The sequence below is a fragment of the Bidens hawaiensis genome, unplaced genomic scaffold, assembly GCF_021521415.1.
Source record: "Bidens hawaiensis isolate Kalapana, Puna unplaced genomic scaffold, B.hawaiensis_p1.1 tig00035495_1, whole genome shotgun sequence".
Lineage (NCBI taxonomy): Eukaryota > Viridiplantae > Streptophyta > Magnoliopsida > Asterales > Asteraceae > Bidens > Bidens hawaiensis.
The window spans coordinates 131,710-146,523 of record NW_027496174.1 but is presented as its reverse complement, the minus strand read 5'-3'; positions in this window follow the sequence as shown (position 1 = coordinate 146,523).

Sequence of the window (14,814 nt, the reverse complement as noted above, 5' to 3'; positions counted from 1 at the left end):
GCTCTTTACAGTATAAACAACATTGGTAACACCCGAGAGTTAAAAACCCCCAAAATAATTTCATCAAATTAACATATAAAAAAATAAAATATATAAAACGACATTTATTCAGTCATTAAAACATGGATGTTGGTAAAAGTCGATTGTTGCCGGTCTCAGGCTTTCAAGTGGTGAGTCGGTAAAACGAGTATTGGTAAAACCCGAGCGTTATGGCGGTGAGTCAACACGAATTCGGTTGGTTACGGTTACATTCATTACAATACCAAAATTCTCAGGCGTTAGTATAACCCGAGTGTAGCCAGTTTCGGGCATTGCGACGGTGATTTGACACAAGGGCGTTGCGGTGGTGAATCGAGTGAATCTGGTCGATTTAGGTTACGTTCGTTATAGCATCAGGGAAAAAAATAGGGTAACGTGACCCACCGTTTATCTGCCATTTGGACCAATGATAACCTTGCATCCCCAAAGTTCTCATTTAGTATATAATAATAACATTAATAATTGGTTTTTAATATTATCTCTGAGTATTTAGTCATTTTATTAGGATATGTGTAGTTGAGGGACTATAAAATGAGGTGTTTTACGTCATATAGCGCCAGTCAGTAAATGGTGAGTTTTTGAGATGTAATGATGTTGTAGCATAATGTATATATACACACACACCACACACAAACAATTATATTAATAATAAAAACAAAAGGAAGCTGGGCGAGTCCCCCCCCCCCCCCCAACACACACACACATTTCCCCACTTTGTCGCCGGAGGACGGTGTTAAAAAACATCGCCCCATTTTGGGTTGTTTTCTCGCCCACTACGGGCACCCTTATAACTTTACATAAGTAACATATTTCAACCCCATTACAAAATTAAAAACTTAAAATTCAAACTTATATTACTTTAATGGGGCAACTCTATAAATTAGTAACCATATTTTAAATTTTTTCCAATCAGGTCACTCATAAAATCTTTTGTTCCAATCTAACGCTATGTGGTATGGAAACCATTTTGCTGTTGAAAAGCTGAGGTGGCGGGCAGTGCCGCCGGCAAATATCACCCCGCCTTTGTTGGTGCCGCCCAGCGGCGAAGAAAGTGGTGAAATTTCACCGACTAAAACACCACTCAAATCATAGAGAGAGAAGAAGATGTATGTGGTGGTTAAAAAAGGTGTTAGGTTAAATGTTAGATTGTAACCAGATCTTGTCTTTGTTTCGGTTGGATATTTAGGGTTGGTACTTGGTACCTGTTAAGAGTGGTAGTGGAGGGATGAAGAATATAATGAGGTCTCATATGGGCTGAATAGTGGCCTATTTTGTATTTCACTTAGTTTTATATATCAATTAATTGGGCTGAATAGTATAAAAAACGAACTTTGGTTTCTATATATTAGTTATAGATCATTGTTTTTTTATCAATTAGTATTTTTATGTGATATTAGTTTAGTATATTAAATGTTAATTATATTAATTTAATTTTAGTTATATAAATTATTATTTTATCTGGAAAGGGAGTGAAATGGTGAATTGGTGACCATTTCCATTGTATAGTGGGGTTAGATGATTTATGATGTGGTGTTGATGTGGCACTGTAAAGTAGGAAGCAGAATGACACTCAACCTGATAGTCTAATCACTAAAGTTTTCTTTTTGTTTTAATTCTAGATATTTTACCTGGATAGCAAGTCGTGCAGGTTTTTTTTTTTTATTTTTAAATGTTTGACATTGCAAAACATTTTTAAAATATTGAGAAAAATAAATTTTAAATTGTGTAAAATTGAAAAAAAAAAGTAGTAAAAATCTGGAAAAATGCAATAAAAAAAATGTCAAACAAAAACTGAAAAATTGCAAAAAAAAAAAAAGAAAAAAAACGGAAAATAATTAAAAAAATATCTTATTTTATTTATTTATTTATTTTGCAATTTTCCAATTTTTTTATCGAAAAATTGCAAAATATAATAATCTTGAAAATTGCAAAAAAAAATAAAAAAAAAAAAACTGGAAAATTTAAATAAAAACTTAATTTTTTTATTTCTTTCTTTTTTTTTTTGCATGTTTTCACAATTAATTTTTTTTTCTCATTTTTTATTAATTTTGTCACTTTTAAAAAAATATTTTGCAATGTTAAGTTATTTAGAAATAAAAAACCTACAAAACTTGCTATCAAGGTAAAGTGTATAGGATTAGAACAAAAAAGAAAATTTAATGATCAAATTAGAACAAAAGATTTTATAACTGACCTGACTGAACTAATTTCAAAACTTGGTTATTATTATATATAGTAATCCACAATTTAAATCCTTAGTATTCAAAAATATTACTTTACTCACATTGTAACTGTCAAATAATTACTTGATTAATTATTTTCTTCAAATTAATTATTTAAACTTTTTGATTAATTATTTGCTCCTTCTGTCCTACCCTTCTACTTTCAAGGGACATAGATTAGACATCAATCTACCATCTTTTCAATAATGGTTTTACAGAGTCTTTATCGACAATTAGCAATTCCGACAGTAGCAACATATATAGGTTGCAATGAACAAGAAACAAAGAAGAATGTGATTGAATAACCAAAAATAAAAAATTATTCGATCAAAATTGCTAGAAACAAGACCCTTGTTAAATAATAACCAGGACTTAAACCAACCATGACTCAAGCACCTACTATTAGGATTATCTTAAACTCTATAAGATATATATAACAATACTATGTTTTTCATAACCACAAGATAAACTCAACTTAAATAAATAAAAACCCAAACTAAATTAACTAAACAAACCGGTAATTTCTAAATTGCCCTTATGAACTTCGACCCAATCCAGATTTATTGACCGAAAGATTTTCAAATATTTAAGACTAAACTACATACCTAACGTCTTTTACACGTATTAGGTGTGTGTGTGTGTGGTGCATTCAATGAAAACATCAAAAGAGTTCGTAACATGCCTTAGTTTGTTATAGGGTTCGTTCAACCGACCAATCGCGTATCAAATTATGTGTTATAATCCATGCATACACTATGTCTTTGATTACCTTCATGTTCCAAGCTCTGGTCTAAATGTCTAATGTCATGCAATTTCCTACCGAGCTTGGAGGACACCGAATGCTCTCTCAACTTTCTTTCTTTCAAAATAGTAATTAGTTTTATTAATGGCATCTTCTTTGAGCCATTTTGATGTGTATAGATTTTAACTATTGCAATTTATGTATAATATGTCATTGCCGGCCTATTGACTATTAACTTTACGTTCCATCACACTACTACCAACTACGATGTGGGTGAAAACATGAGATTGATTTAGCATGTTGATGTCATTATTAGAGGGTGTTATGCCAAAGTACGCATATATATGATCATATCAAGAGGATGATAGGAGTTGGGAGGGAGATGAATAAAGGTAGTTGGGAGGGTAACGAATTGGTTATTTGGTTACATAGAGTAGGTGAAAGTTGGAAGATAATGAAGTAGCTACGTTGGTAATTATTTATTTAATTGAACATTTAGTAATGTTTTTACAATGTACTTTTTACAGTTATATAAACATTTTGTAAATTTTTATATTGAATTCTTTATAAAATTAATAAAAGTAATTGTATATATAATAAATTTGCATATAAAATAAATTTGAAAGTTGATTTTTAATGCCCATACCCCCCCCCCCCCTCTCCCTCCCCAAAACAAACAATGATTCTTTACTGACTGAAACTTCAAAAAACAGCGAAGGACTGGCGTCACAATTACATTCCTTGGCTTGTACGTCGTTCATGACCAGACAGCTAGGCGTCCTTCACTGCTCTTACACCTCAATAATATATATACATATATATATATTTATAAAACTTTGTTGTTTTTCAAAACGGATTAAATATTATTCTTCACAAATCCTTTTGTTAATCATTCTAATAACGTGTATAGGTTGTTTCTACTTTCTACGTCTCTTTGTGGTTACTAGAAATATTTACAAAAATATCTATTATACGAAAAATAAAACTTTTTATATATTATTTAAAATATAGGAAATGACAAATTGACATAAAGGGAAAAAATCAAAACATAATTAAAAATGAAGCCGCATTTATAGAAAAAACAATATTGTATGAATGTGCAATGTTTGATAGTGCAAAAGTCGAAGATGCCTTTGTGTTATTTTACTTGATAACCAAAAGAATTTAAGGAGATGACCTTTACATATGGGCCATGGATGATGATGATGATACACCATTAACAAAATTAGACACATGGTGGTGTGGACCACTGGTTAGGGTTCATGAGTGCATCTCTCCAAATATTGTTAACGTGCCCCTCGTGGCCGATTATCTATCAGCTTAGCCAATATACTAGTTAAACCGTTACTTAGGCTAAACCAATAACAAGATATTGGTATAATAATAAACTCGACTAAATTGCATAATTAACAATATAATTAAAAACTAAGAAGCATGTAATCTTTCATTCTAAAAAAAATTGCATATGAACTAAGCGAAAACCAAGCTGAAAATGGAAACCTACCATCATCACTCGATTCACTCCCGATTACAAAGTTACTCAGGAGGGTAATCAATGCATTTAAAACCGAAAAACTACAAAGATGATTTAAAATAGGTTTATAATTCAAACGAAATTTACAATGAAATTATCATGGGTTTGCTATAAGCATTTAACATGGGTAGGGAAGACAAGTCGGGTTTTATGAACATGTTTGCTACTTCTTGTAGTGAACAAATTAAATAAAATAAAAATATACTTATATTCAACTTGAAATGTTATGTAAGCTACACGTAAAAATTATCCTAAAATAAAAAGATATCTATAAGAACACCCAAATACACAAAAACACAAAGATATAATGATATGTTATAATGTACAAACTGACTTAAAATCCACTTCAAAACATAGACGAACATAAAAGTGAAATCATGAAAATTTCATTACATGCTTGTTTTAACTACAAAATTACAATTAAGGTTCCATTCTAATTATTTTTTTCGTAATTTTCAAGTAATAATGCAGTTTTTACTTAAGTGGTTTCCAACTTTAGCCTGCAAAACCCGATTAGAAAAAACAGCCATTAAGAACAAAAATAACTAAAAATAAAAACTGAATATTAAGGAACAATGCGTTACATGTGATGATGGTCGGGTGACCCTCCACCAGTCCATGCGCACTCGGGCGTACTCAATTTCTTGTCCACCCGGTTCTTTTTTTTAATACTATTTTGTTTATTGGAGTCATTATTTAATAAAAAAATATTTCTAAATGATTCAAGAAACCTTAAGATCTAATCGAGTCTGCTTAATTGAACATATTTTCAACGAGTCCTTTTTATTAATCAAATTATTCTCAACCCAAATGTGAGCCTATATCAAGCGTACTCGTTGAATCAAACTCGAGCTCAAGTATGTTGTAAACTTGGCTGCAACTCTAATTTGAATAAAATAGTAGTTAAATAAAAAGAATAAGGAGTAAAAATTGACGTTAATTTGCGTAGAATGAAAAAGATATGATATTATGTTGTTGGCTTAAATGTAGATTACTAAATTTAGTTTGACTGAAAACAATCTGTCAATACTTTCATTAAACATTTTTATAAATATATAAATTAACTAGGTTATTAACCCGTGTACGACACGGGTGGTAATATTTAAATTTTTGAACAAACACATGTCATTCGAAAGGACAACATAAGTTGTTATATGTTATTCGAGACGACAACATACTTTAAGTTGTAAATAATATTGGTACGAAAACAAATGATTGTGAAATACAAAGATAAACCCAAACAATATTCAAATTACAATCTTTGAAAACATAATCAAAAATTTAAAAATGTAAAATTCATAAGCTACTAAAAAGACTTCCTTGGAAACCATATTTACTTTATTTGTAACTTTGTCTTTCTTGTTTAATATAAGAATTTTTTAACACAACTTTTCGCTCTTGATAAAGCTACATAGAGTTGTCGATATGTAAACACCGGGTGTGTGAGATATATGTCAACTCTCGCTAGAGATTGACCTTGACTTTTGTTAATGGTCATTCCAAAACATAATACAACTGGAAAAAACTACATTCTCTTTAATTTAAACGAAAGTTTCTTATCTGAAGGTGTTAGACCATAACGAATTATATAAGTGCGATGAGAAGTATTAGTACCTAAAATAACTTTTATTACAACAAAACGCTTACCCAAATTAATTACTCGCAATCTAGTTCCATCACACAAACCGTTTTGTCTGATCCATATTTCTTAGTAACATTATTGGCACAACGACTTTTATGTAAGGCCCCGAACCCGGTAGCCCTACTTTAGCGTCGGATTTACTCATAAACACAGTTCTTACAAATCAGAGTTCATTAAAACTTTCGCGGAAACGTTTACTTGAAGCATTCGTTACAAAACATTCAATCTCTTCTTTGATATTATAAAACAAATCATTATATTTAAAACATCTTTTCTTCCATCTTAAGATGCCAGCCGTTCAATCCATGCCATGTGCCATCCTCATGCTAGTCCTTTGGTCTGGTCACCTGCGTGCATACTAAAAGTCAGCTACGCTGAGTGAGTTCTAGTTAATCGGACGCCATACAATACATACACATACATACATATCCGAAGATACATATCCATACTTAACTAGTTACCCTTCTGTTCTACATACATACTTACTACCATACATACATATCTACAATCCCTAACCTCAGTCCACCGAGAGTACGTTCATAGTCCGCCGTCTATACCTGTACTCAAGGTCGTGAACACGTAAAAGGTCCGCAGTCCTTACCTATGTTCACCATTCATGGCACGTGCAAGGTCCGCAGTCCTTCCCTATACCATCCTACATCCACAACACGTACAAGGTCCACAGTCCTTCCCTATGTTGCAACCTAATTCATAGCACGTACGAGGTCCGCAATCCTCCCCTATGCTACAAATACAGCACGTATAAGGTCCACAGTCCTTTCCTATGTTGATGCCTATCTATAACACGTATAAGGTCCGCAGTCCTTAACTACGTTGTCGTCTATTATCTGTAACACGTATAAGGCCCACCGTCCCTATCTACGTTTACATCTATTATCTACGTTACGTATAAGGCCCGCAGTCCTTAACTACGTCACCACCAGCCGAGTCTATGTCCGACAGAAGCTAGAGGGATTTGTCATCCTAACTTACTATGTCGAACGTAGAACTCACATACCATTCGTGTACCTGTATACACATACTTCACATATACAATAATTACATTATAGCATAAGAACACTCTAGGCGTTCTTTACATCATTCATTTAACAACCATACCCCTTGTCGATACGTGCAATATCCGAAGATCGTTCACGCCCCGACAAGTATTCATTTGTAATGTTCATACATCTTCGATATATAATATCCGTACCTTTATTTTTAACCTGACAGTACGCGCAATATCCGAAGATCGTTCGCGTACCGACAAGCAATCATTCATATCCATCACATATATCACATATGGCATACACTTATCACTTAGGATAAATGTATTAACAACACATCGAGTATGCACACAGCCCCGAAAACATAACACATAAATGGGGCTAGAAACTCACATGAACTCTGCCTCTTCCTCCGATAGTTGTAAATCCCTTCTTTAACTGAGCTCGGCTGACTGTATAAGTTACACGTATCAATAATCGCCTGATCTAATCTGGCGACCTAGTATTAGCTTACTTTTACTTATCGTTTATAATTTATTTTCTAATCGAACTCGACTTTAGGCGAAGTTAAACCTTAGGCGAACTTAGCTTTAGGCGAAGTTAAACCTTAGGCGAACTTAGCTTTAGGCGAAGTTAACCCTTAGGCGAACTTAGCTTTAGGCAAAGTTAACCCTTAGGCGAACTTAGCTTTTAGGCGAAGTTGTCATCAGGCGAACTTAGCTTTAGGCGAAGTTGTCATCAGGCGAACTTAGCTTGCAGGCGAAGTTGTCGGCTGCAGCAACTGTTCGTCCTTAATCATCTTCGTTTCTTAACCAAACAACTTGATTTAGGTATCCACGGAATCGTCTGACCAGCGCCTACAAACCCCAACCATCAAATCGGCCTAACATCGATGTTTAAGGGGTGCGATTTAGGCATATAGGTTACGGGTTCTTTTAGGTTAACAATTAACCTATCAAATGCTAATCAATTCCAGTAATATTTGTTGTTTTAGGTTCGTTTATAACAAACTAACACAGATCTATGATTTCCCAAATCAAACCGAACCTATACGAATGATTTCTAACTATAAACGTACCTTGAACGAGTCGAACCACGAACCCGGTTAAGCCTTGATGTTGTTTTGGTCCGTCACGACGTTCCAGCACCAACAAGCTCGGGTTTTCGCCTTCGGATCTTGGTTCGGGTTATAAGATGGTGTTGTGTGTGTTTTGGTGGTGTATGGAATATGTGAGAATGAGGATTAAATGGTGATTAATGGTATTTATATTTAGAGATCATGGGCTTAAGCCCATGGACTCTCCTTCCTTCTTTCATAACCCAAGTCCATAACCCATATCCATTACCCAACACTAGCCCGACCCATACCAACTCCTACTCTATTTATTTATTTCCTGATAACCCGAGTAAACTTTCCCTCTATTAATAAGTAATACAATTAATATTATTTTGGAAATTTCGGGATGTTACATTTTAGAACCAATCTATGAGTCAAAATAATTTTGGTCTTTTTGATTTTATTTAGCATAATGTTTTTATAAAAATATTATTTCAAATTAAAATATAATAAATAATTAGTATGATCTTACTTAAAAACAAAAAAAAAGTGATTTTTTATATGAACCACAATTAAATTTGTGAACTTTCTTGCAAAGTATAGAAACAATATAAATTGAGTTAACCAAATATAAGTAAAAAATATAATGGAGAAATATCTTTGCGACTCTAATTAACATAAATTGATTTGTATACACATCTTTACTAAAACATATATTTTAATTTGTTTTAAGAAAATAAAATAGTATTGGTCAACTGAAAATTATGTTTCGTATCATTTTAAAAAAGAAAATAGAAAAAAGAAAAGTGTAAGCATATATTCAATGTTATTTAAAATTTGTTTATCAAAAAGGTATAATGTAGTTAATAATAAATATATTAAAAATCGTTTATAATTTTGTGTTACAAATGCCTAAATTTTAGTTAATAACATATTAATTTTTATTTACTATATTTTAGTTAATAAAAAAATTATATTTAAATACAATATCGTGTATTAACGCGTTTAAAATAAAATGTTACCGTTCAAAATGCTAGTAAGTAGTTCAAAATACTACAAAAGAGTACTCAAATTCGATTGTTAAAAACATAAATAAATAAATAAACGTGTAAATGAGTGGAATGTATCATTAAAATTAAAGATGATGATTATTTAGCACAAATAATCAATTATATTGGATATCTAAGATTATATGTGTAAATACAAAGACGATTACAAGTAAACTAAGAACCCACACATTTGTCTCATTTATTTAAACAGTATAAAATTTGAAATGAATGATAAAGTTTGTATTGCGAATCTCTTGGACTTGGCTGCTGCAAATTCAAATTACTTCTAACAAATGTCAAACTTGAAAAATATATAGTTAGTAACTTACCATTAAGAAAAAAATCATTTTTTTAATTAAAATGTCTAACTTTTAACTTTAAAAGGTCATATTTGTTTTGGTAAATTATACATATTCCATACACTTTCTTTTGAGCTAGGTTTTCGTTAAATATTGCTCATGACTGGCTCGTATTTGAATTTTGTTAGTTTCAAGAGACAATGAGCTATGATTATAAAATGGTTATCGAAAATATGTGTGGTTTATTTTAGGCATGCATCTTGACATTTAAACATAATTATAAATTGGTCAAATAAAAAAAATGAAAAATTTCCCGTTATTGGAAATCATCAAAATCTTTTTGATGTCATTGAAAAATTGGTCAAATAATGTTTGTTGATGTTGTGATACTACTACAATTAGATTATATTGTTAGAATTTGACAAATCATAATTATAGTATTTGTTAATAAACTTTTGAATAAAGTTAAAACATACACACATGCTTTATATATGAACAAAAGCATATAATTATATAAAACTGTAATTAATAAATATACAAATTATTATAAAAGATTTTAATTTTAAATTTTGTATAAGAGACATTCAATGACTTTGTAGTTAAATCTATTAAATCCAAAGTTATGGTTCATTTTTATGAATAAAAAAATTAGTAAATTTCCAAAAAAAAATATATATATATTTAGTATAGTTCAAATTGTAATAGATAATTTCGACATAATTATAAAAATTTTAAAATCAAATTGGTTAATTAGTCAACTTCCAAAACATATGAAAAGTTTTATTATTTTTAAATAATAAAATGGTGTGTTTATTTTAAACATTAATGTTGACATTTAGGCATAATTAAAAAAATGGTCAAATATAAGAAAATGAAAATGTTTGTTGAGGTCGAAGAGTATAGAAAGATTCAAAAGTTTGTTGCTAATTGGTCAAATTCTGTATTTAATCAGGTTTAAATGTGTTATGAATATTAAGAAAAAAATTAAGATACAACGTCAAAAAGTGTTAAACTAAAACTAAAAAACAAACATTTAAAATAACCTCTTAGTGAATAACAATTAAAGTGTCTGGCTTTGAGATCATTGATACCATGTGCCTTTGCTCATCCTTTAATCTACAGACAATCATCAAAATTTTAAAAGACAAAATGTTATTTGCTTCACTTATAGCTACATATCTTTTCTTAACCTCATAAACTTATAGAATATACTTCTGTTCAATAACTTTAAAAATTTTTGTAACCTTAATTAAAAGTTTAAAATTTAGATTTATAGGATTTTATAAAAAAAGAAAATACATTAACTAATATTAATTTTTGTTTACCTTAATAAACATGAATTTTATAGAGATTTCAATAGAAACAATAATACATTAATTAATAATTAATTTTTGGTTAACGTAATTAAAACACGTATTATAAGAATCTTTATAAAAACGTAAATACATTGATTAATTAATAATAATTTATTGGTTACCTTAATTAAAACGCGGTAATTAAAAAATTATAATAAAGAAATATTTGTTAACTTAAATGCGCATTTGAACTAAAATCTCGGAACTCACATTTTCTCGAACATGTTTTTGATATGTGACCCAAGTCTGTTTTGACAAACATTTTTAAACAATACTACAATATCATCATTCAAAGTTTCCATATACTTTAAAATTATTTACTTTGGCAATGCCAATATAACATGTGAATTACATATGACATTGATGCATTTGAAAACCTCATGTTCTTCAAAATAGTTGGTTGCAACAAGATAAATTATATCTCACATTACGTGAATACTAATATCAGATCGTATTAAACATTAAAGAAATAATATTAGACATGAAACATAATTCATAATGTATGATTAAATGTGACTTTTATTATTCCATAGTTCAAATAACTTGGGTGTTATAGAAAACATAATAGTCAATCATTTAAATTTAAAACTGTTTTGAATTCGAATTTGAAAATCATGTATATTTTAAAAACTGTTTTGAATTTGAACTCGAATTTAAAACTGCTTTTGATATTTCCTACAACAGTCGATGATATAAATTTAAGTAAACATAATAAATAAATCAATATGAAAAGATGTTATTAAGCTTAGTACCAAATGTTATGAAACTGGACCTCTTAATCTCTTGAAAATAAAAAAAGCCAACACATTTTCCTGTTTATATATGTAATAATTAAAGGTTTTAATTACAATTAATTTATAAACCAGTGATTTTGCATAATTATGGTAAATTGAATGATATGTAATTTTGGTAATTGAATGTGATTTTAATCCGGTCATTCAAATGATTTTAAATTTTGAGATATTTGATGAAATTAGATTAGTTAATATCACCAATTTTATTATAGAAAGTAATTAATTTTGATAAATGACTATCATAATGTAAATTAAGAAAAGTTAGAAAACTATTAAATGATTTAATTATATTCGGAAAGAGCCTTTGAATATAATTTAAATTTGGAAAAAAGTAAACTCTAAACTGAAAAAGTTATTATCTAGTTGATAAAGTAACATTAATTATTAAGTTAAAATCTGAATTTGAAATGAAAATATTTTTGAAAATAGTGAATCAATTTCTAATTTGCCATTAATATTTAATGTTGTTAGTTAATAAACATTATATTCATTTTGTTTTGATAATAATAATTAGCAATAACAAAGCATATAATGAATAATCAACTAAATTTTATTTCCGAATTATATAATAATCAATTGAATTACATAAATTGTGAAAAATAAATAAATACATGAATACTAACAAAAATATACATCAATATTAAACAAAATAAAAGATATCTTATCAAACAATCTTCAATCCATGAAATTAGCTATATCAAGTTGGGGACAATAACCTGAAATGAAAAAATTAAATATTAATATTAATATCACATAATAAATAAATTACAAATTATAGAATATTTGAATCATGTGAAAAAATGTAAAATTGATGTTAAAATTTGCAACCATAAAATTTGAATCACATTACCGGAAAAACGAAACAGTGAAGATCTCCATTGAATCTTCGATTTTTATGTATAACCTAAAGAGATTATAAAAAAAGCATATAATTATTAATATAAATACAAAAAAAAAACGGAAAACAAAATAATTGTAATTGATATAAAACCTTACCGGAATAATATGATAAGAGTATCAAATAGAGTATGAAATATAAGTCTTTTAACCATTTGATTCAAAATAAGTCAAAGGTGCACAAACTTACAGTCAAAGAAGTTATAGCGACTTAAGTGTTAAGTTTGGAGTTTTCAGCCGGTGTCATTGGCACAATAAGAAGTGCATCCGAAATAGCTTAAACATCAGTTTGAATAAACAACCAAAATATTAAAGCATATATTTATTAGAGGCGTATAAATGTGGAATATGATTTAATTTATAGTTCTTACCAAATCTAAAGACAAAATCATTGATGCTCCTTCTCGAGTCATGGGTACTTTTGAAAGATTGGCTACATAACAAAATGATATCATGTTAAATATTCATAATAATTTTAATAATATATTTACATAAATCTAAAACTAATTTTAATAATATCATCTGACAGTAAAACACCAAAATTTCATATTATTATAACCTAAATAGAGTTGAAATCTTCCATTTAAATTATCATAACTAACCTTATTGTCCGTTGCCTTGATACAATTCAACCTACATGACTTAGAAATAATCTTCGTTTTTCCTCTTTCCTAGAAAACCATATGAGAACAATAACACTTTTAACCCAAAAAACCAAATAACAAAATGGACGATATAAACACAAGTAAAAATACAAACCTTAGAAACAAAGATAATCGTTTTTGCTTGGTGATGGTGTGATAGTGTAAGAATTCTTGCGTGAAAGTGAAGTATTTATACATAAATAGTAAAGTATTTGAATTTTGGGAGACTTGAATAAATAAGGAATGTATATACGAAATTAATTAAGAACCAAAAATTAGGGAATTTTAATTAACTTAAAGTATGGACAAAAATTAGGGGATGATGATTAATTGTTTTTCAAATTTTGAATTACTAAAATGTAATGTTGTTAAATTATATTATAAATACAAATTAATTAAATTAATATCTTTAAATCTAGACTATATATATTTAAACAAATATCAACCTCATATACATCAATTACATTTTATAATACTCCAATGACAAAATTTAAATTTAAAATCAACCTTATATATTTAAATCATTAATTGCTAAATTTAGAATAAGTCAATCGGTCAACATACGTATTTATAGTAAGCCTTATGGATGCTTAGTCAAATAGTTAATTAAATAACAATTAATAATTAATTAGATTATATAAATTCCATAATTAAATATTTCCTTTTGTTAGGTTCTTAAAAGGTTTTAAATTTAAATTTTCAGAACAGTATATATGACGAAATTAACATTTGTGGATGGTTCTTATTATTTTATTGTTGAAGGTTTGGTTAATAATTATGCATAGTATAATTGTTGATATAAGTAAAATTTTATAATTGTGTGACTCAATCGGTGAATTTCATAAATTTTCAGAAATATAATATTAGAACCAATTATACTAAACTTAAATCCGTAATATATGTATTTGGAATCCTATTGATGAAATATAAATTACTTATCAAAATTATCTATTATCTAAAATACATTAAAATTGAATTGTTAATGTGACATGACTGTAATTTTTCTGGTAATACACTATTTTAAGAGAAATGTTAAATAGTAATAACCTTACCAAAATTAATAAGTATTTGACCTGTTATTTTTAATATGATATAATTTAGTAGTGATAATTTCGTAAATATCATTGATTGCCTAGAAATTCCCCAAAATAAATATAATTAGTCGGAGTCAAAAATACGAATTATAATTATTGACTTGAAAGATAATTATAAAAGATTCAAGATTAAAATTAAATTAAATATGAAAGAGAATAATTAAAGAGAATTGATTGTATCATATTTAAATATATTATTGATTTATTTTATTAAGATGGAAATTAGAGAAGTGATTGATATACATGAAAGGTTTATTCAACAACCAATAGGAAGAGAGGAAATGGACTTAAAGCCTATTGCATTAATAGTATAGTTAGATTCAACTCTAGTTTTCACTTAAGTGGTACACAGCCACACATGCCGACTAAATATTATGGGCTTTACATTATCGCCAGATGGTGTCACCTTTCCACAAACATATTTGCAGTTTTGTTTTTT